Source organism: Caretta caretta, chromosome 7 (assembly GCF_965140235.1).
Source record: "Caretta caretta isolate rCarCar2 chromosome 7, rCarCar1.hap1, whole genome shotgun sequence".
NCBI lineage: Eukaryota > Metazoa > Chordata > Testudines > Cheloniidae > Caretta > Caretta caretta.
The window spans coordinates 73,234,399-73,255,833 of NC_134212.1; the positions used below are offsets into that span (position 1 = coordinate 73,234,399).

The following is a 21,435-nucleotide window of genomic DNA, read 5'->3' on the forward strand; positions in this document are numbered from 1 at the left end:
TAGTGCTTCAGAGGCATTTAACATGGAGGCAAATTAGTGGCAGAGCAGGGAGGTGTCTGTCACTTTCAATTTGTAGGGGTAGGGGGCATGCAGCCTTCGACCTGTGGCCTACTTTTCACACATCTGTGACTTCTTATGAAGTAACAAAGAGGCTTCATCACAAGAAACTGACAGAATTCCTGCAAAGGAAGAATATATTTGTGGCTAATGAGCCACAAAGCCATAAAACACTGGGGAAGTCCCTAACTGCAACATACCATGCAATGATATTTTTGCTATTATTAATAAGGCTTCACAGGACACACTTCCATATTTTAAAAGTAACAACAGAAATGTTGGTAAAAAGAAAAGGAGGACTTGTGGCACCTTAGAGACTAACAAATTTATTTGAGCATAAGCTTTCATGAGCTACAGCTCACTTCATCGGATGCATTCAGTGGAAAATATAGTGGGGAGATTTGTATACACAGAGAACATGAAACAATGGGTGTTACCATACACACTGTAACGAGAGTGATCAGGTAAGGTGAGCTATTACCAGCAGGAGAGCGGGGGTGGGGGGAACATTTTGTAGTGATAATCAAGGTGGGCCATTTCCAGCAGTTGACAAGAACGTCTGAGGAACAGCGGGGGGTTGTGTGGTTGCTGGTGAGTATTTGCTTCAGGTTGGGGCGCTGTCTGTAAGCAAGGCTGGCCTGTCTCCCAAGATCTGTGAGAGTGATGGGTTGTCCTTCAGGATAGGTTGTAGATCCTTGATGATGAGTTGGAGAGGTACTCAATTTCCATCCCACCATCAACCTCAGCCTGGACCAGTCCACACAAGAGGTCCACTTCCTGGACACTACGGTGCTAATAAGAGATGGTCACATAAACACCACCCTATACCAGAAACCTACTGACCGCTATGCCTACCTACATGCCTCCAGCTTTCATCCAGACCACACCACATGATCTATTGTCTACAGCCAAGCTCTACAATACAACCGCATTTGCTCCAACCCCTCAGACAGAGACAAAGATCTCTATCAAGCGTTCTTACAACTACAATACCCACCTGCTGAAGTGAAGAAACAGTTTGACAGAGCCAGAAGAGTACCCAGAAGTTACCTACTACGGGACAGGCCCAACAAAGAAAATAACAGAACGCCACTAGCCGTCACCTTCAGCCCCCAACTAAAACCTCTCCAATGCATCATCAAGGATCTACAACCTATCCTGAAGGACGACCCATCACTCTCACAGATCTTGGGAGACAGGCCAGTCCTTGCTTACAGACAGCCCCCCAAACTGAAGCAAATACTCACCAGCAACCACACACCACACAACAGAACCACTAACCCAGGAACCTATTCTTGCAACAAAACCCGTTGCCAACTGTGTCCACATATGTATTCAGGGGACACCATCATAGGGCCTAATCACATCAGCCACACTATCAGAGGCTCGTTCACCTGCACATCTACCAAGGTGATATATGCCATCATGTGCCAGCAATGCCTCTCTGCCATGTACATTGACCAAACCGGACAGTCTCTTTGTAAAAGAATAAATGGACACGATCAGATGTCAAGAATTATAACATTCAAAAACCAGTCGGAAAACACTTCAATCTCTTTGGTCACTCGATTACAGACCTAAAAGTGGCAATTCTTCAACAAAAAAACTTCAAAAACAGACTCCAATGAGAGACTGCTGAATTGGAATTAATTTGCAAACTGGATACAATTAACTTAGGCTTGAATAAAGACTGGGAGTGGATGGGTCATTACACAAAGTAAAACTATTTCCCCATGTTTATTCCCCACCTACACCCCACTGTTCCTCAGATGTTCTTGTCAACTGCTGGAAATGGCCCACCTTGATTATCGCTACAAAAGGTCCCCACTCCCCCCTCCGCCCCATGCACTCTCCTGCTGGTAATAGCTCACCTTACCTGATCACTCTCGTTACAGTGGGTATGGTAACACCCATTGTTTCATGTTCTCTGTGTATACAAATCTCCCCACTGTATTTTCCACTGAATGCATCCGATGAAGTGAGCTGTAGCTCATGAAAGCTTATGCTCAAATAAATTTGTTAGTCTCTAAGGTGCCACAAGGCCTCCTTTTCTTTTGCGGATACAGACTAACATGGCTGCTACTCTGAGAAATGTTGGTGTATACTCTTTACATAATACACTATGCAAATATTCTGAAAAACTATAAAACACTTTAATTACTATCTTTAGTGTAAGTTTTAAGCAATATAAAAACAAAAATATTCATTCTTTGAAATCATTTTAAAATTAACATTGGTATGTCTGGGAATCCATAAAAAAGCAACTTTGTAATTATGAAACATCAATATAGCAGTATTAAACATGAATCTGGTCACTTTCTGTGTTGTTAAATTTTCAGGAGAAAGAAGGAAAAGTCTAGAAATTTCAACTCTTAATAAAATACTTAAATGAATGAGTCAGCTAAGTTTCTATTTAATGCAAAAGGGTAAAAAGAGTCATGACTTCTTCTCAAGTTCTAGTAAGTAGGGTAACCTGGTACGTACTGTTTAATTATTTTTTGAAGTGTTATTTCTTTATGGAGGTTTGCAAGGTATAATACGCACAGTAGGGTCTTACTATCCTGCACTCTGCTATCCCAACGGTGCTGTAATTTGCACACACAAAAAATGTGGTCTCACTCCACTTCTCAGGAAAAATTTCACAGGAGATTGCTGAAGTCAAGTGTCATAAAGATTACCATATTTTGTAAAAACATGCCACACCACATCTACTAGTATTCCACCTTAAATAAGTATCTTAAATAAACTACAATTGAGAAAACAGTCATTTTAGTGATCAATTAGTGTCAACGGAGCTTCATATGTCTCCTATGTAGTTCTCACTGCAGGAACGGACCCAACAGTGGTTCCACACCACATGGTCCGTGCTCCAGGAGCTGGGGGATGTTGACCAGTCAGCACTCCTCCCTTCCAACTTGTGACAGAGCCTCCCAGAGCAGAGGAGCAGCAGCTACAATGGTGCCCCTCACAGAGTGTTCCCCTCCCTCACTTCTGGGCTTGTCTCTCTTTGCCATTAGCCTCATCAAGTTTCCCCACTCACTGAGGCAGGTGGGTGACACTTTGAGCAAGTTCACTTACTGCATAATTGGCACAAATCTTTACTTCAAAATGGATCTCTAACGTAGAATTAAAAGAGGCTTCAGTGTGCGGTTTCATCTAATATATGATTAATTTTATCCCTACACCAAAAACAGTTTATATATGCTAATAATTTAAAAATGTCATCCCCCATGCAAACAGGCAATAATCATCCACCTCTGTAAAAACTTCACTGTACGTTACTTTTGACTTATTTTCTCTGAATTTGCCCAGCATGGAAAATTATAACATTGGAAGTTCAGTACCAGTTTCTAATTTTGGGGTGCTGTTTTCATGGAAGTGAGATATTATCCTTATGAAATTTTAAAAACCATTCTTAACCTCCTTTCCCAAAATATTTATATATTTTTGTTCTTACTATAGCACTAAAAACAATACTTTATAGCTGGATCATTCCTATCTTAATTTTTTTAAAATAAATCTGTATGCAACAAAATATTTAAAAGCAAGCTGTGTAATTATTCCATAACTGCTGAAACTATTCTGATGTGTTGCAAGCACGTTGCCACTTAAAAGATTTATCTCAAAAGTGACATGTTAATAAAATTCAAGGGGTATGTGAGATCTATTTTTGTTTGTCTCTGATATATACACAAGATCTTAAATTTGTTACCACTTAATTCCAATTTTTTTTAAATGTTAATGTTAAATCTGGTCTTCCTGAGGTCAAGATAGGTCACAGATGAGTCTTGAGAGTTTCCTTATCCCTCATTTGAGCTTGTCTTCCTAAGTGTACATCATGTCTTTGATTTAAAATAGGTGTCAAGACTACCTGTTCTCCATTTGTCTACAGAGTATTTTTCCAGATTAGGAAAATAGGGTATGCTTGAGAAAGTGTTCATGTAACCTTAAACACAACCTTGCATCTAGTGTAGACACAGTTCAATACCTTTAAAAATACGTGAGTTGGCTATGTTTGATCCCTACAAAAAGCCCCAGAAAAATAAGGTAGACATAACCTGAATATTTCATGTTCTCTATTTAAAAAAACAACAACAAAATTTTACATCTAAAGGCAAAGATGCCAACCTTGCAGTAAGACTTTCAGGGATGTTAATGGAAAAAAAAAATAAGGGAGGAATTATGGAGGTTTCCTGAGCCTCTCTCTGCTAACCTCCACTCCCCCCAGAGAAACCGAGACCTCTCCCCCGCTGTCCCCTCCCCTACCTCTTTATAGCCAACTGGCAAATCCTGGGATCCCTGGACCCCTCCCTCCCTCAATGTGCCCCTGACTCGCAAATAGGGAAAAGAGGTGAGTCAGACCTCGGAAATCTGCCCTCCTATGCTGCCTCGGGCCTGGACCTTCTTCCTAGGATGATCCTCTGCCTCTTCTCCCTCCTCTGTCACATTCACTCTCTCCTCCTCCTGCCCCTTCTCCCCACACAGCTTCTCCTCCCCTTCAGACTGTGCACTGGGGGGTTGATGGAAGGCAAGCCACAGCCATTGTCAGCAGGGTTTTGGGCACTGGATTCACTGCCCAAGCCACAAGCTGTATATTAAGCTCTAACTGCACTGTGTGGACTCTTGATGCACTCTAAGTGCCTGGAGTACGTTACCACAGTCCAGCAGGGTCTATGTGGCACAGTTAGAGTGCAGCATACAGCCTGTGCATGGTCAGTGAATCCAGTAGTGCCACAACCCATTCAAAATCACCGTGGCTTGCCTTCTTTTAGACTTTCACTGCACAGTCCGTGCATGTGCCACAGGAGAGATGGAGAAGAATATTGTCCCATGGCCGTGTATTATTTTCTGTGTTCATCAGACCCCACTGGTGGGGAGTGATACACACGCACACATACACACTTTTTAATATATGTATAGAATGTGTGTTTAGAAGATTTAAGCCTGAATTAGTCATTTCATAATTGCACATAAAAATTGGAAAGTAAATGAGGGAGGGAGACATCACTGAAAATGGTGCCAAAAACAACATAATCCAGTTTTTTCTTCTCTTTTATAGGTCCCTGATAAAGTGCACTGCCTCAGTCAATATTAATTAATCAATATATGGTTAGTCCAAGATGGAATTTCTCCAGAAAATATCTGATTTTGATAATGACATACAACCCAACAACTGATTTTCTATCTTCTAATCTGTTACGACACGAAATGGATTCATGAATGTTGGTCTGGCCACAACTTATGATTTTTAAAAAAATCTTAAACTCAACAAAGCAAGAAGTTCACCATTACACAAAGTTTTCAAGTATTCTTTGTTTTTCCTCCAGCAAATAACCCAGGTGACAGCCATTATAGACTTAATTTGACTAACCGGGAGGAATTAGTTGCAAACCAAAAGGTGGAAGGCAACTTGAGTTTTAAGGAAAGGAAGGAATGAGAGCAACAGAACAAGAACAACAGATTTCAAAGAAGCAGATGAACTTGGTAAGTAAGGTTCCATGGGAAGAAAATCTAAGGGAAAAGCGTTCAAGAGTGTTGGTAGTGTCTCAAAGAGACAATATCGAAGGCACAACAACAAACTTGCCAATCCTAAGGAAAGATAGGATGCATGAAAATCAATAAGGCTGCACGAGGAGCATTTTGATGACCTAAAAACCCAGAAGAAACTGTACAAGAAGTGGAAACATGGACAAATTGCTAAAGGTGAGCACAAGCAAATAGGGACAAAATCAGAAAAGCTAAGGCACAAAACTAGCTACACCTTGCAAGGACGTAAAAGGCAATAAGGAGAGGTTCTGTAAAAACATTAGAAGCAAGAGAAAGACAAAGCAAAGTGTAGCTCCATCACTTAGTGGGTAAGGAGACCTAATAAAGGACAAGAAGGCTGAGGTACTGAATGCCTATTTTGCTTCAGTCTTCGCCCCAAAGGTTAACTATGACCAGACATTTAACACCATTAATATTAAAAACCACGGGGAAGGAAGACAAGCTAAATGGGGAAAGAACAAGTTAAAGAATATTTAGGTACGTTACATATACTCAAGTTACCAGGGCCTGACAAAATTCACCCTAGAGTACTTAAGGAATGAGCTGAAGCTATCTCAGAACCATCAGTGATTATCTTTGAGAACTCATGACAGAAGGGTGAAGGGCAAGCATAGTATTTCTATTTTAAAACAGGGAAAAGGAGGACCCAAGAAATTATAGATCAGTCAGCCTAACTCTGACTCCTGGAAAGATACTGGAATATATTATTAAACAATCAATTTGTAAGCACCTAGAGAATTAATAGCATTATCATGAAAAGCAAACACGGATTTGTCAAGAACAAATCATGCCAAATCAACCTAATTTCCATCTTTGACTGGGTTACAAGCCTACTGGACGGGAGGAAGCAGCAGATGTGATATACTTTGATTTTATTATGGCTTTAGACAGTCCCACAAGACATTCTCATAAGCCAACTACAGAAACGTGGTTTAGATTAAATTACTACAAGACGAGTGCAAATCTGGCTGAAAAAACGTATTCAGAGTATAGTTATCAACGGTTAGCTATCCAGCTGAAAGGATGGGGTCTGTCCTGGATCCAGTACTATTCAATATTTTTATTAATGAATTGGATAATGGCATATCTGAAGAGCATGCTTATAAAATTTGTGGTTAACACCAAGCTGGGAGGGACTGCAATTCAAAGGACCTTGACAAATCGGAGAATTTTTCTGAAGTCAACAAAATGAAATTCAATCCAGTGCAAAGTACTACATGTAGGAAGGAAAAAAAATCAAACGCACAGCTACAAAATGGGGAATAACTGTCTAGGCACTAGTACTGCAGAAAAGAATCTGGGGGTTATAGTGCATCATAGATTGAACATGAGCCAAGTGTCATGAAGTTGTGAAAAAGGTAATATCTTTCTGGGTGTGATATGCAAGAAATGGGAAGTAACTGTCCTGTCCTACTCAATACTAGTAAGGCCTCAGCTAGAGTACTGTCTCTCTTGGAAAAATGTGGACAAACAAGAAAAGACACACCGTAGTAAAACAGTGACGCTAACTTCATTTAAGTGCTGTCAAATGTACGAAATAACAGTAACAGATAAAAATATTCAGGCAAGAGAGATTTTTAAGTGGATTGTCACTTTATAGCAGTGGCTCTCAACCGTTCCAGACTACTGTACCCATTTCAGGAGTCTGATTTGTCTTGTGTACCCCCAAGCTACACCTCACTAAAAACTACTTGCTTACAAAATCAGACATAAAAATACGGAAGTGTCACAGGATACTATTACTGAAAAATTGCTTACTTTCTCATTTTTACCATATAATTATAAAATCAATCAACTGGAATATAAATATTGTACCTACATTTCAGTGTATAGTATACAGAGCTGTATAAACAAGGCATTGTATGTATGAAATTTTAGTTTGTACTGACTTTGCTAGTGCTTTTTATGTAGCCTGTTGTAAAACTAGGCAAATATCTAGATGAGTTGATGTACCCTCTGGAAGACCTCTGCGTACCTACAGGGGTACATGGCTGAGACCCACTGCTTTCTGGTATCAGTAAATGAACCTCAATAAATCATCACTATAATTTAAAAATCTGAAGAAACTAAAATCTATGGGCCAGATTCTCACCTGGTGTAAACAAACTTTTGTCCAATGAAGTCAATGGGAACTATGCCAATTTATACCTGCTCAGAATGAATCTCCGTTTGTTAACATGACCTAATCCGAATAATTCGGATTAGAACTGGTTTTGCTACTTCAATTTAATACTCTTAATATTAGTATAGGTTTAGGTTTTTAAGAGCCAAGACAGACATATTAATACTTTGTCAATGCAAACTCCTATAACATTTAAAATGATAGATTCAATGTGTATCTGTTTACATATTGCATTTGCAGTGTGTTGTAGCAGTGTTGGTCTCAGGATATTAAAGAAACAAGATGGATGAGGTAATGTCTTTTATTGAACCAACTTCCATTGGTGGAAGAGAGAAGCTTCTTCAGATCTCTGTGTAGCTTGTCTCTTTCACAGGCAGAAGTTGGTCCAATAAAATATATTACCTTGTCTCTCTTCATATTATACTGTCAGCCAGAAGACAGGAAAAGAAATGCTGAAGTCTTATTTGTGGGATGGTTATAAACACTGGTAGCTCACTTTTAAGAGTCACGGACAACACACATTCACTTCCAGGTACTGCAGTAGCATTTCTGCTCATACAGAAGAATAAGCGTCTGACAATTCTGATTCCTGAAACAGCAGAGTTTATAATCAATGGAAAAGTCTGAAGATTTCTTATTTTTAAATAACTGGAGGGAGGTACCCAACAGTATGTTGCATATTTTAACAGCAATTAATGAATGGGATTTTGTTCCACCCAAGAAAGCATTTCACAAATGAAGAGGTTATGTTTCCCCCCACTTACAACAGTTTCTTAAAAAATAATTTAATTACGACAGATCTGATTGTTTCATATCTAAAGTTACTACTAATGAAGAAATTACAGCGTAGCTGCTTTATACTGTGTCCTGCACAATTCCGTTAGTTGGGAACGCCACTCTCTTCATTCCGGCATGCCCATATGACTATTATTCAGGGATTCCAATTAAATAATTGCTATAGAATTTCTGCCAAAATATTACAGTACTGAAATTCAGCAAAATGTTTTCCCAGTGCCATGAGATATTTATGCATATCCTATTGTGCTACAGACATCACACATTTTCTAATTTGAGTAATAACCCTCATTTACTATACAACTTTTATTCATCTTGACCCATGATTTTCCTTCTTTTAACTCTATTATTGGCTGCCATTAAGGGCAGTATCTCTCACTAGCTGGGATAATAGGTGAGCTGACATCCATGCTCCTTGCTAGCATAACTGACAATAATTCGTCCTAGCATAAACTAGTAAGGAATAGTATGACCAGCCAGTACATAAACTATCATCTCTACAACATGCTTAACAACCAGTTTTTTTGCTGGTTTCCTAATGTCAAATGACTCAGTAGATGTGAATGTGAACAAAATACAGGCATATCTCCAAATTTAACAGAAATCCAAACGGAAAATGCAATTAAAATTGTGCAAACTAAACCAGAACAAATATTAGTTAATGTAACAGAATGCCATTCACCCGCTTTTATTAAGCTTGCATTCATAGACAATAAAAAAAGAAAATGAGAAACTATTTAAATATAAATAAATTTCATTCAGATGTCATTGCTGTTTTGGTAAATGTGCATCATCATAATTTGGCCACATCACATTGTCTCCTAGATTTTTCACACAGTTTTGATCTGAGCAACAGGCATACCAACATACACTGAGAAAGAGAACTAAAGCCTTGACCCTGCACAGGCTTACATACCTTTATATACATAAGTAGTCCCACTGAAGTCAGGACAGGGAACTTAAAAACTATACATTTTATTTTAGCAAGAATACAGAAGATATTCAAATTAATGAAGTGAACACAGCGTTGCTTTCAGCTTCATACAGCACACCTAGTGAGTGCTTTAGCTTGCTTAAAGCATTTGATCACAGAAAGAAAAAAGGTTTTGTACAATAGTCACTGCAAAAATTAAAAATTACATGGTCAGAGTTTCCTGTATTTAGATGAACTGATATCAGTCTATTACTGTTACAGCAATAAAACAGTCTCGAAACACAACCAACCATACAACAAAACATTCAGATAAGTATTTTTGCTTTCAAAGTAGACAGTATTACATAAATCCAATATTTCAAGAGGAGCATTTCAGAAAAATGACAAAAGATCATCTCTTAAATGAATACTCTGTTTGACTGTCATTTGTCCATGTATGTCACTTCATAATGAATACAGGGAAACAAAATACATCTCTTTACATGTTGAGCTTGATTAAGAAAACTAATATGGATAGTCTTAAATTTTTTTCAAAAGTCATGTAGCTAAATCAAAACTGGCATTTCAGCTGCAAACAATTTTTTTATATTAATATTTTGCCCACATGAGGGTAGTATAAGTTAACTTGTGACTAAGAAGGGGCAATTGTGTTAAAATCTACATAATTTCTAGAGGATGTGCCTTTTAAAATAACTATAGTTACTATTTAAAAAAAAACAAATTTCAAGTTTGGCGTGAATGAAGAAAAAAATATTTAACAGCAGCAAAACACAGCCAAATCAATGGTTTTAATATAAATGCTGGAAAATAAGACTACAGTCACTCTTTATCCCTCTCATCTCAGCCCCCATCTTAATTCTTGTTTTCTATGTAGTAAGGTTTTTCTTCTCTTCTGGCCAGCTGCCAGTTCTATAAAATAACTTGGAGTAAAGCTCTCCCCTTTCCTTGGGCCCTTCCCCCTAAGCAGCCCCAGGCGCCCTGTCTGACATGCTTTTCAAGGCGTGCTAGACTACATCGCAGACTTTCTGGCTCCACTTCCATTGTTTGCATGGCTGCTCTGCTCCTTATCCAGAGCCTGGATTAGCATAAGAATACTGCCTTCCCCCTCCGAGAGCAATCTCCCCCTCCAGAACACCTTACACCCCCTAAAAGAAAACAAAAGAAGGATTTTATTTTCACAATTCCCCTCCCCGGAACATACACAGACTTAAATAACCTTTTCCTATTCAAGGTTGTTAAAAATTAAAATCTTAACAATTAACTAAATCTGACCATGCTCAAAAATACTTGTTTGCATATATTGGTAATTGCCAAAAAGGCTGAGAGAGTCAACTTGATATTATTGTTACAGAACCTCATTCTCCATGCTCACCCACCTGGCACGATTTTATTTAGTGTTGTGTTATAGAAATATACTTTCAAACCAAAGGGCATATCACACTCAATCCAGGAACAGAACCGATGTCTAGAGGCAGACTGGTGGGGGGAGATACCCTATAGAGCAGGGTTGGGCAAACTTTTTGGCCTGAGGGCCACATTGGGATTGCAAAACTGTATGGAGGGCCGGGTAGGAAAGGCTGTGCCTCCCCAAACAGCCTGGCCCGCACCCCCTATCACTCCCTCCCACTTTGCGCCCCCTGACTGCCCCCCTCAAAACCCCCGACTCATCCAACCCCCCTCCCCCGCTCCTTGTCCCCTGACTGCCCCCTCCCAGCACTCCCCGCCCTTAACCGCCCCCCAGGACCCCACCCTGTAACCAACCCCCCTGCTCCCAGTCCCCCGCCCCCTAACCACACCCCTGCCTCGACAAGCCCCCCGAGACCCCTCGCCTATCCAACCCCTCCTGTTCCCCATCCCTTGACCATCCCCCCCGAACCTCCTCCCCATCCAACCGCCCCCTGCTCCCTGTCCCCTGACTGCCCCCAGGACCCCCAGCCCCTTATCCAACCCCCCAGCCTTGGCCCCCTTATCATACCGCTCAGAGCAGCATGTCTGGCAGCCACGCCGCCTGGCCAGAGCTAGACATGCTGCCGCTCTGCTAGGCAGGAGTGGCAGGCCAGAGCCCTGCCCACACAGCGGCACCACTCCAGGGGAGAGGGGACAGCAGGGGAGGGCCCGGAGGCTAGCCTCCCAGGTCGGGAGCTCAATGGCCAGGCAGGACGATCCCGTGGGCCGGATGTGGCCTGCAGGCCGTAGTTTGCCTACCTCTCCTACAGAGTCCTAATCCATTTGCCCTCTGCAAAAAAAAAAAAAAAAAAAACCCTAAGAACTCTCAAATACTTTGAGCAACATAAATTTTAAACATAGTAAACAGCACAAGAGTTATTTTGTCTAAAAAAAAAAAAAACAGCTGGCAAACACCTGTGCCAACAGGTTCAATGTGGGAGTCTCTTTCCTGCTTATTTATTTGCTCTTCCTCCAGTGTTCAACGAATGATGCCAAGGGCCCTTTTCCAAATTCTAGCAATAATATTAACACAGGGCCTACCATTAAGAAGGGCATGGCAAGGTTACTTCATAAATAAGGCTGCGATTTAGTCACGGAATCTGTGACTTCCAAAGACCTCCGTGACTTCAGCCAGCGCGGGTGGCAGAGGGGAGCCCCGCCGCTTTTGGCCACCACGGGCTGCAGGGGCCGCGGTAGGCATGGAGAACCCTGCAGCTCCAAACCCACACAGGCGTCAGGCAGGACCTGGCATCAGCGCAAATCCCCGCTGCTCCCAGTCACCGCAGTCCGCAGGGGGGGTCCACTGCTCCCCACTCCTGCGGTCAGCAGGGGGAGACCACCATCCCTGGCTCTCATCCAAAACAGGTGGTAAGGGGACCCCTGGAGCTCCCAGCTGCCACAGGCAGCAAGGAAGACCCCCGCAGATTTGAGCTGCCAGCGGAGGGGGACCTTGGAGCTCCCAGCCCACCCCTCCACAGCTGCTGAGGCTACAGATTTTGTCATGGGTACTTTTAGTAAAAAGTCAAGGACAGGTCACAGGCTTCCGTGAATTTTTCATTATTGCCCGTGACCTGTCCCTGACTTACACTAAAAATATCCGTGACAAAAACAGCCTTATTCATAAAGAGCAACAGGCAAGTAACTTGTTATTGACAGTTTAAAACAATCAGAATAAACATAGATACTGTTCATCATTGCTGAACCTAGTGTGATTTGGTTCAAGTTAATTTTTCAAACCCAACATTTTGTAAACAAGATGGTCTCATCCCTGTGATCTATGCCTAGTAAAATTAACAATCATTTAATTTGGTGTTATTCAGCACGTCCCACTTTCAATGGTGCAGACAGAAATCTGATTACTTTTCTGCATATGCGTCAAGCAAATGCTATTCGCAGAAGTAAAACCAAAATCTTAGGTTTCAGAGTAACAGCCGTGTTAGTCTGTATTCGCAAAAAGAAAAGGAGTACTTGTGGCACCTTAGAGACTAACCAATTTATTTGAGCATAAGCTTTCGTGAGCTACAGCTCACTTCATCGTATGCATCCGATGAAGTGAGCTGTAGCTCACGAAAGCTTATGCTCAAATAAATTGGTTAGTCTCTAAGGTGCCACAAGTACTCCTTTTCTTTTTGCAAAATCTTAGGTTGATTCATCTGATCACAGTGCGAAATTCTGCCAAGTTGGGAGAGGAGCAGTGTAGTGGTCTCTTGATCTCAAGTCGGGAGGGAGGCAACTCCGCCTCACTGCATCAGGCAATAGTGTTTGGTCTCAGGCCCTTCTGGCTGGGGCCGACCAAGAAGCAGTCCATAGCTCACAGCCTCTTGGCTGGAGCAAACAACAGTCAACAGTTGAGAGTTTTGGCCCCAGGGTGAAGCAGAGCAGTAACCAGTCTTTAGCTTAGAGTCTCCTGGCTAAGGCAGACAGCAATCAACAATCTAAAGCCCACAGCCTCCCGGCTGGGGCAACAAACAATCAAGCCACAGGCCTTCAGGCCTGGGATAAGTGTGTTGCCAATCCCCAGATAGGGGGAGTGGCAAAGACAGTAGGGGAACCTGGGCCCACCCTCGTACACTGGGTCTCAGCCCAGGACCATGTTAGTGGCAGGCAGTACCGCCACTGGGTTGGCAGGGAAACCAAAATCTGCTGCCTTGCTTCCCAGCACCACAATCTGCCCAATGTCTGGTTCTCCTGGGCTACTTTCTACCCCACTTAGTTAGCATTGCTCCGTTGAGATGGGGTTCTGTTTTGCCACCTCGCAGCAGCTACTTCAGCCACTCTTCAGGGTCCTCAGTCTCTTTGCTCAGTAGGGCACTGGTCTGCACGGCTGCTGGTCCAGGGTCCCACAAAAGGTTCAGCTCCCTAGAAGAGATGTCCACTTCCTTCTCTGTTGTGGCCTCAACTGAGCTACAGGACCCTCCCTTTATACTTCCTGCCCTGCCCTGGCACTTCCCCCGAGAAGAGTGGGCTGGGTTTGGTCCCTCCCAAGTCCAGAGGGAGGCCACTCTGCCTCACTATAAGCAGGCACTATCAGAATTAGAGGCCTAAGCTTGATCTGTTGCTCCCCAGGCCAGCATAAACTGAGAGTCCTGTGGAAACACCATGTTCAGCCTCCAGAGAAGGAACTAACTTACAGTCTCTCTTAAGTGACTTTTTATGACCTGCTGACAAAACAGAATTGGATGGTCTCTGGACTGAGTTGCCTCCAATATTTCTTGGCTAGAAGCACTGATAGCCCAAAGTAGCCTTTGAGAGCAAACAGGAAGAATAAAGGAAAAACTAGGAGCTCCCCTCTTAGTCAACAAAAGCTACAAAGAAAAAAGTTATATCTGAACACGAAGTGTTAATGAAATAATTACAGATAAAATATTTTTTCCATAAACTCAATAGGTGTTTAAATCAACAAGTTATCTTTATACAAGCAGAAGTTTAATGAATGAAATTTTAACTACAATTAAACTGATTTTCCCAGAAATACTAATAACTCCCCTGGCCTGAAAAAAAAAAAAATCATACATTTTCATCATGTGTATTTGGATACTGTTGGTACCTTATGTACAGCCTCACAACTATTCTTTTGTACCCTTTGGTACATACAAGTAGGTTTATTAGGCTTCAATAAGCACAGGCAGAATGAAGAGGCAAGCTAGGATGCAAAATAAAATTCCAGCTGCCACCAAAAATATCTTATAATTAGATGGGACCGCTGTCTGTTATGTAACTTGTAAACTATTTTGATATTCTCAATATCAAAAATTGATAACCATCACTACTACAGCACATGACAAGCTAAAGTGTACAAAAACTGTTACCTACCTTTTTGTAACTGTTGGTCTTAGAGATGTGTTGCTCATGTCCATTCCATTCTAGGTGTGCGCGTGCCTACGTGCACAGTTGTCAGAGATTTTTGCCTTAGCATCCTGATTTATGTGCACTGGCATGGTCACATCACCAAGACTATCACCCAAGCCACAGGAGGATGGAGTATTTCACTTATTGTCCTTCAGTTCTCTGTAGCCTGTGACAGTTGATAGTCCAATATTACATGACAGTCTTTTTCCTGCTGTTCTGTCTTCACACACTTGCCCTTCAATGACCTCACCTGCTCTCTGTCTGTCATTTCTACGTCAATAATTCAGATGCAACTCTCCACTAACAACATCTCCCCATCCTCCATCGGGGCTTAAAAGACTTCTTGCCTTGGCTCTCCTCTCACTGACATCCCACAACTACCTTGAACTAAACATAGCAAAAAATGAATTTATCCTGCCTTCTAAACCTCTTCACCATTAGCAACTCCTTTATATCCTCAATCACTCAAGATTGCATCCTTGTGATTATCCGACTCCTTCCTTTCCTCTCTTCATATTAAGGCTCTCAACAGTCTAAAATCATGCTGCTTCCTGTCCATCCCCACTATCAAAACCCTGGTTGTTCGCTCCATGATTCTCTTACAGTAATTCGTGCAACTACCTCCTCTCAGGTGGACCAAACTCTCAATTCTCCCTTCTTCATATCCAACTTTCAGCAGCTAAAAGTCTTCTTGTTTCAAGAAGCAGCCTTGTATACCTCCAAGATGGAAAAAAGATTTAAAAGCATATTGTTGAATTTGCACTGGAATTAGTAAAGAACTGATTATACACCCACAAAATCATAAATACATATTCATAGCGTAATTTAGACACCTTTGTGCTGAGGGACTGACCCACAGATTTATCCCAATAAAACAAAACAATTAGAAGATTTACTAATTTGTTTAGTCATATTCAGGTAGCAATTAAGGGCTTTTTAAATCTCTACTACTGTGTAAGAAATGTCAGTCTGGATTCCCTGAGAGTGAGACAGGTGGAGGGAAGAACACAGATTTAGAATATGTCTACACTACAGCTTATGTCAGCATAAATTACGTCGCTCAGGGGGGTGAATAAACCACCCCTGAGAGACATAAGTTACACCGACATAAGCGCTGGTGTGGACAGCACTATGTCAGCAGGAAAACTTCTCCTGCCAACAAAGCTACTACTGCTCATGGGGCTGGAGTAGTTAAGCTGACGGAAGAGCTCTCTCCTGTCAGGTTAAAGCGGCTAAATTAGAAAGCATTGGTGCAGCTGTGCCGCTGTAAGCTCTCTAGTGTAGCCGAAGCCTCAGTATACCAGACACTGTCTTAGTCGGGAATTTTGTGAAAGGACATGGGATCATTTATTTCCATGGAACACTTTTTATGTGGAATCAACCATTAGGGAGTTTAGATTTCACTCTCTGTGCTGAGGATAAAACTATGAGGAATGTAGTACATGGCAGATGATAAAATCAGTAAGTTAAGATGATCCCACACATGAGCAACTATATGAAGTATATGGTACCTGTGATGGGGTGTACCAACCCCGCAGCTGGCCAATGGGGACATACCAATCACTGTGGGCCTAACAGGCCATGCCCCCTCATCTCTGCTGTGCATGCTCTAGGTGAAATGGACAGATAAAAGGAGGAATCCTAGCTCAGTCTGGGCTGCCTAAGAAAGAGGAAGGATGTGTGTTGCAAGCTCCTGTAGAACACCAGAGACCCTCCAAGTGATGGGAACTGTGGTCCCGGACTACGCTGTGGACGACCAGGCGACTGCAGAGGTTGACGGGGACACTGAGCCGCTGCCAGCTGGAGAGAGGCCTGAGATGCAACTTGTGGTAGGAAGTGACCCAGAGAATGTAGTAGAAGCCAATGCTTAAACCCTTAACAGGGAATTTCCTGGCTTCATAGGGACCTGGGTTGGAACCTAGTGGAAGAGAATTTCCCCTATCCCACCCCACTTGCTACTAGCCGTGGCTACTGTTTGTTTGCCTGCCCTACCCAGGAGGCTCAGGGGCCATAGGCTCTTTGTTATGTCCTGCCTATGCAGTCAGGATGCCCAATTACTGTTGCTTGCCCCAGCAAGGAGACTCAGATGCCACAGACTGCCTGTTTGCCCTGAACTGCCCGGGGACTACCAATTGTTTGTCCTGACCTGCCGAGAGGGTCAGGACCCCAACTGCTGTTGCTTGCCCCATAGACTGCTTGTTTACTCTGCCCCACCCAGGTTCTACAGACTGACTGACTGTTCTGCCAGGCCCAGAGGGTCAGAAACCCCAGTTGTTACTGTCTGCCCCAGCCAGGAGGCTTGGAGGCTACAGACTGCTTGTTCTAACCCGCCCAGGGGCTGTGGATTGATAATTTGCTCAACCCTGCCAGGGGTCGTTAGGCCATTTTATTTTAACAATTTGATCCCACAGGGAGTCCAGATGATGGTGTGATAGGGTGTACCAACCCCACATCGGGCCAATGGGGGCAGCCCTGTTCGATAAACAGGGCCCCCTGTCACAGCACCCTTCAAACACCTTTGGGCTGTACGTTGTGGAGAAACCAAAGATCGCTGTGTCTTGGTGTAGATAGTACTCCCCGTGGGCTCTGAGCTGGATGCTGAATCTCCCAACGGAAGGTCTGGGGAACCAAAACTAGAAGAATGGTCCTCAGTAGAGCACCAAAGAAGAAAAAATTAACAGCTTCATGGTAGTGATTGTTTGAATGTCACCAGCAACTAATCATACACCAACTCCAGTACAAAAGCCTCCACATACCAATGCACTGCTCATGTTTGACTTGATTAATACTGTGTCTTTCTGCCTTTGTCAGCACAAATTGAGATTTAGGAAATCTTTCAATATAACATCACTGTGACAGTCTGTACTTCTACATTCACCCCTTCTACAAGACTATGAAAAATTCTGTACAAAGCACACTGTGTAATATATCTTTTCAAAGCTCAGGATTTGCTGATTATTATTGTCCTGGTAAAATGTGTGTGGCAACGCTATATGTAAAGATATAGGATTCCACTGTACGGAAGATATAGGATTACCCGGGACATGTTCCAACATGTTCTGGAGGGCAGTCACAAACAAGTTCCTCAGACAAAAGGCTAGCCAATGCCTCAGCCAGGTCAAACGGACCATCACCTGATTAAATGGCCACACTTCAGCAGGAGAGAGGTTGTGGGCAAAAGATCTATATTTTGACAAAGAAGCAATTTAAGGGACCTGGTCACACAGACTTACTGTCTCCTGAACAACTGTGGGAGATGATTCTTGTTCAGGAGAAATGGCTATAAGAGGAGACAGCAGATGCCCCAAATCATCTCTCCCTGCTCTCTCTATCCAAGGCATTACCCTGAAGAACAAAGGAAGCAGCATTGGACAGGGGAGGAGGGGAGGGAGAGAATCCTGACTGGAAGATGTTCAGCCTTAAGACTGCTGGAACAAACACCTTTGCTTTGTACTCACTCAGCTTGTTAAGTTAGGTGTTAGTTGCATTTTATCCTTTTATTTCCTTGTAACCAATCCTGACTTTTATGCCTCATTACTTGTAGTCACATAAAATCTATCTTTCCATAGTTGTTAATTTTTGTTGTTGTTTTATCTAACCAATGTGTTTGGATTAAACCATTGTGTTTGGGAAACTTCATTTGGGATAACAGGATTTGTGCATATCATTTTCTATTAATAAAGTGACAGACCTTATATGAGCTTGTATTGTCCAGGAGGATGCTGGGCAATGTTCCCTCTAATTTTTTCCACCCATGTGCAGAATAAACTTTGTTATGTGCCCCAAGATAATGTGCAGATGTGCGCCACCAGTAGAAACAAAAAACCTAAATATATTATATGTATATATTTTGAAGTTACCAATAGGGATAATTATTCCAGCCAGGACAGGTTAGGCATTTTAGAACTCACAACTCAAAAAATTAAATTTAAGTGTAAGAGAGAAATAAAAATTATGAAATGCATAGACCAATCAAAAAACTAAAACAACACACTTTGAAAGAATAAAATTACAGAGAATATGTGCGCATATATATCTGTGAACCAGCTGAGCAACGAACAGCAGGGAGGCTAACAGAGGGAGTTTGTCTGGGACCTGCCTAAGAGGAGGTACGCTAAGGGCTGCATTAAGAAGGCTGTGTTGGTGAGTATCTGAGCGTCTGCTGTGGGAACAGTTTGACCATGTGCTTGATTGGTGGTTTGAAAAGCATGAATTGGGAGTGCTTTGTTCCAGGTGAGCCTTGAGTGGGCCTGACTGTTATAAAAAACCAGTCAGCTGCAAACCAGCTGAGCGGCCAACAGCAGAGAGGCTAACAGAGGGAGTTTGCCTGGGGAGAGCCCACTGAGGCTTACATCTTGCCAGCTTCTCTGAGTAGTTACTACAACTCCTGAGGAAGCTCATAGAAGGAAGATAATATGGATAGGGAGTGTTCAGCTCTTTGTGACCTTCACTGGATGTGCCACGTTTGTCTTTCTTCCACAGGACAGAAGCGACTTTGTCTGTACAAAGTGCAAGCTGGACTCCATATTGGAAGAGAAGGTTCAAGGTCTGGAGCAACAGGTATCGACCCTGCGTTGCAAAAGAGAAACTGAAGATTTCCTGGACAGACGTCGGGATATGCTTCTATGGACCCAACGTTCTGAAGATTCAGAGCCGGCTGCACTGCGGGGACGGGGGACGGTGAAGAAATTTGGCAGCATGTGACCTCCAGAAGAAGGAAGGGGAACATCCATGTACCAGCAACGCAAATACAGGTAAGTAACTGTTTTCATGTTCTCTCCACAGGTACTAATGCGGAGAGTGGACTAGATGATACATCTGAGGGAAGGGAACAGAAGGAGACTCCGCCGATTGGAAGGCATGAGATGCACTGACCTAGGGTTGGGGGTTCCACGACCACCGCTCCCAAGAGAAGGAGGTGGGTGGTGGTGGTCGGGGACACTCTCCTCAGGGGCACTGAGTCATCTATCTGCCACCCCGACCAGGAAAACCGAGAAGTCTGCTGCTTGCCAGGAGCTAGGATTCACGATGTGACAGAGAGACTGCCGAGACTCATCAAGCCCTCGGATCGCTACCCCTTCCTGCTTCTCTACGTGGGCACCAACGATACCACCAAGAATGACCTTGAACGGATCACTGGAGACTACGTGGCTCTGGGAAGAAGGATAAAGGAGTTTGAGGTGCAAGGGTGTTCTCGTCCATCCTCCCTGTGGAAGGAAAAGGCCTAGGTAGAGACCGTTGAATCGTGGAAGTCAACGAATGGCTACGCAGGTGGTGTCGGAGAGAAGGCTTTGGATTCTTTGACCATGGGATGGTGTTCCAAGAAGGAGGAGTGCTAGGCAGAGGCGGGCTCCACCTAACGAAGAGAGGGAAGAGCATCTTCGCAAGCAGGAAGGCTAACCTAGTGAGGAGGGCTTTAAACTAGGTTCACTGGGGGAAGGAGACCAAAGCCCTGAGGTAAGCGGGGAAGTGGGATACTGGGAGGAAGCACAAGCAGGAGCACGCGAGAGGAGAGGGCTCCTGCCTCATACTGAGAAAGAGGGACGATCAGCGAGTTATCTCAAGTGCCTATACACAAATGCAAGAAGCCTGGGAAACAAGCAGGGAGAACTGGAAGTCCTGGCACAGTCAAGGAATTATGATGTGACTGGAATAACAGAGACTTTGTGGGATAACTCACATGACTAGAGTACGGTCACAGATAGATATAAACTGTTCAAGAAGGACAGGCAGGGCAGAAAAGGTGGGGGAGTTGCATTGTATGTGAGGGAACAGTATGACTGCTCAGAGCTCAAGTATGAAACTGCAGAAAAACTTGAGAGTCTCTGGATTGTGTGAGCAACAAGGGTGATGTCGTGGTGGGAGTCTGCTATAGACCACCAGTCCAGGGGGATGAGGTGGATGAGGCTTTCTTCCGGCAACTCACGGAAGTTACTAGATCACAGGACCTGGTTCTCACTGGAGACTTCAATCACCCTGATATCTCCTGGGAGAGCAATACAGCGGTGCACAGACAATCCAGGAAGTTTTTGGAAAGCGTAGGTGACAATTTTCTGGTGCACGTGTTGGAGGAACCAACTGGGGCAGTGCTCTTCTTGACCCACTGCTCACAAACCGTGAAGAACAAGTAGGGGAAGCAAAAGTGGATGGGAACCTGGGAGGTAGTGACCATGAGATGGTCGAGTTCTGGATCCTGACACAGGGAAGAAAGGAGAGCAGCAGAATACGGACCCTGGATTCAGAAAAGCAGACTTTGACTCCCTCAGGGAACCGATGGGCAGGATCCCCTGGGAGAATAACATGAGAGGAAAAGGAGTCCAGGAGAGCTGGCTGTATTTTAAAGAATCCTTATTGAGGTTTCAGGGACAAATCATCCCAATGTGTAGAAAGAATAGTAAATATGGCAGGTGACCAGCTTGGCTTAACAGTGAAATCCTTGCTGATCTTAAACACAAAAAAGAAGCTTACAAGAAGTGAAAGATTGGACAAATGACCAGGGAAGAGTATAAAAATATTGCTTGGGCATGCAGGAGTGAAATCAGGAAGGCCAAATCACACCTGGAGTTGCAGCTAGCAAGAGATGTTAAGAGTAACAAGAAGGGTTTCTTCAGGTAGGTGAGCAACAAGAAGAAAGTCAAGGAAAGTGTGGGCCCCTTACTGAATGAGGGAGGCAACCTCGTGACAG

General features: G+C 43.1%; 1 protein-coding gene across 3 annotated transcripts in view; it reads right to left on the minus strand.

Annotated features, from left to right (window-relative positions):
* The window catches only part of BMPR1A (bone morphogenetic protein receptor type 1A), a 177,104-nt gene that overhangs the window by 93,484 nt on the left and 62,185 nt on the right, over nucleotides 1–21,435 (minus strand). Inside the window, exons 3-4 of one of the 3 annotated variants that reach the window (XM_048856776.2) lie at nucleotides 15,372–15,467; nucleotides 14,715–14,916 (exon numbers count right to left, since the gene is read on the minus strand). The exons of 1 other annotated variant lie outside the window; for it this stretch is intronic. The gene's annotated coding sequence lies outside the window, so the exon portion shown is untranslated. Of the gene's footprint in view, nucleotides 1–14,714; nucleotides 14,951–15,371; nucleotides 15,468–21,435 lie in introns of those variants that run through there. One more of the 3 variants, XM_048856777.2, reaches the window with a different exon arrangement.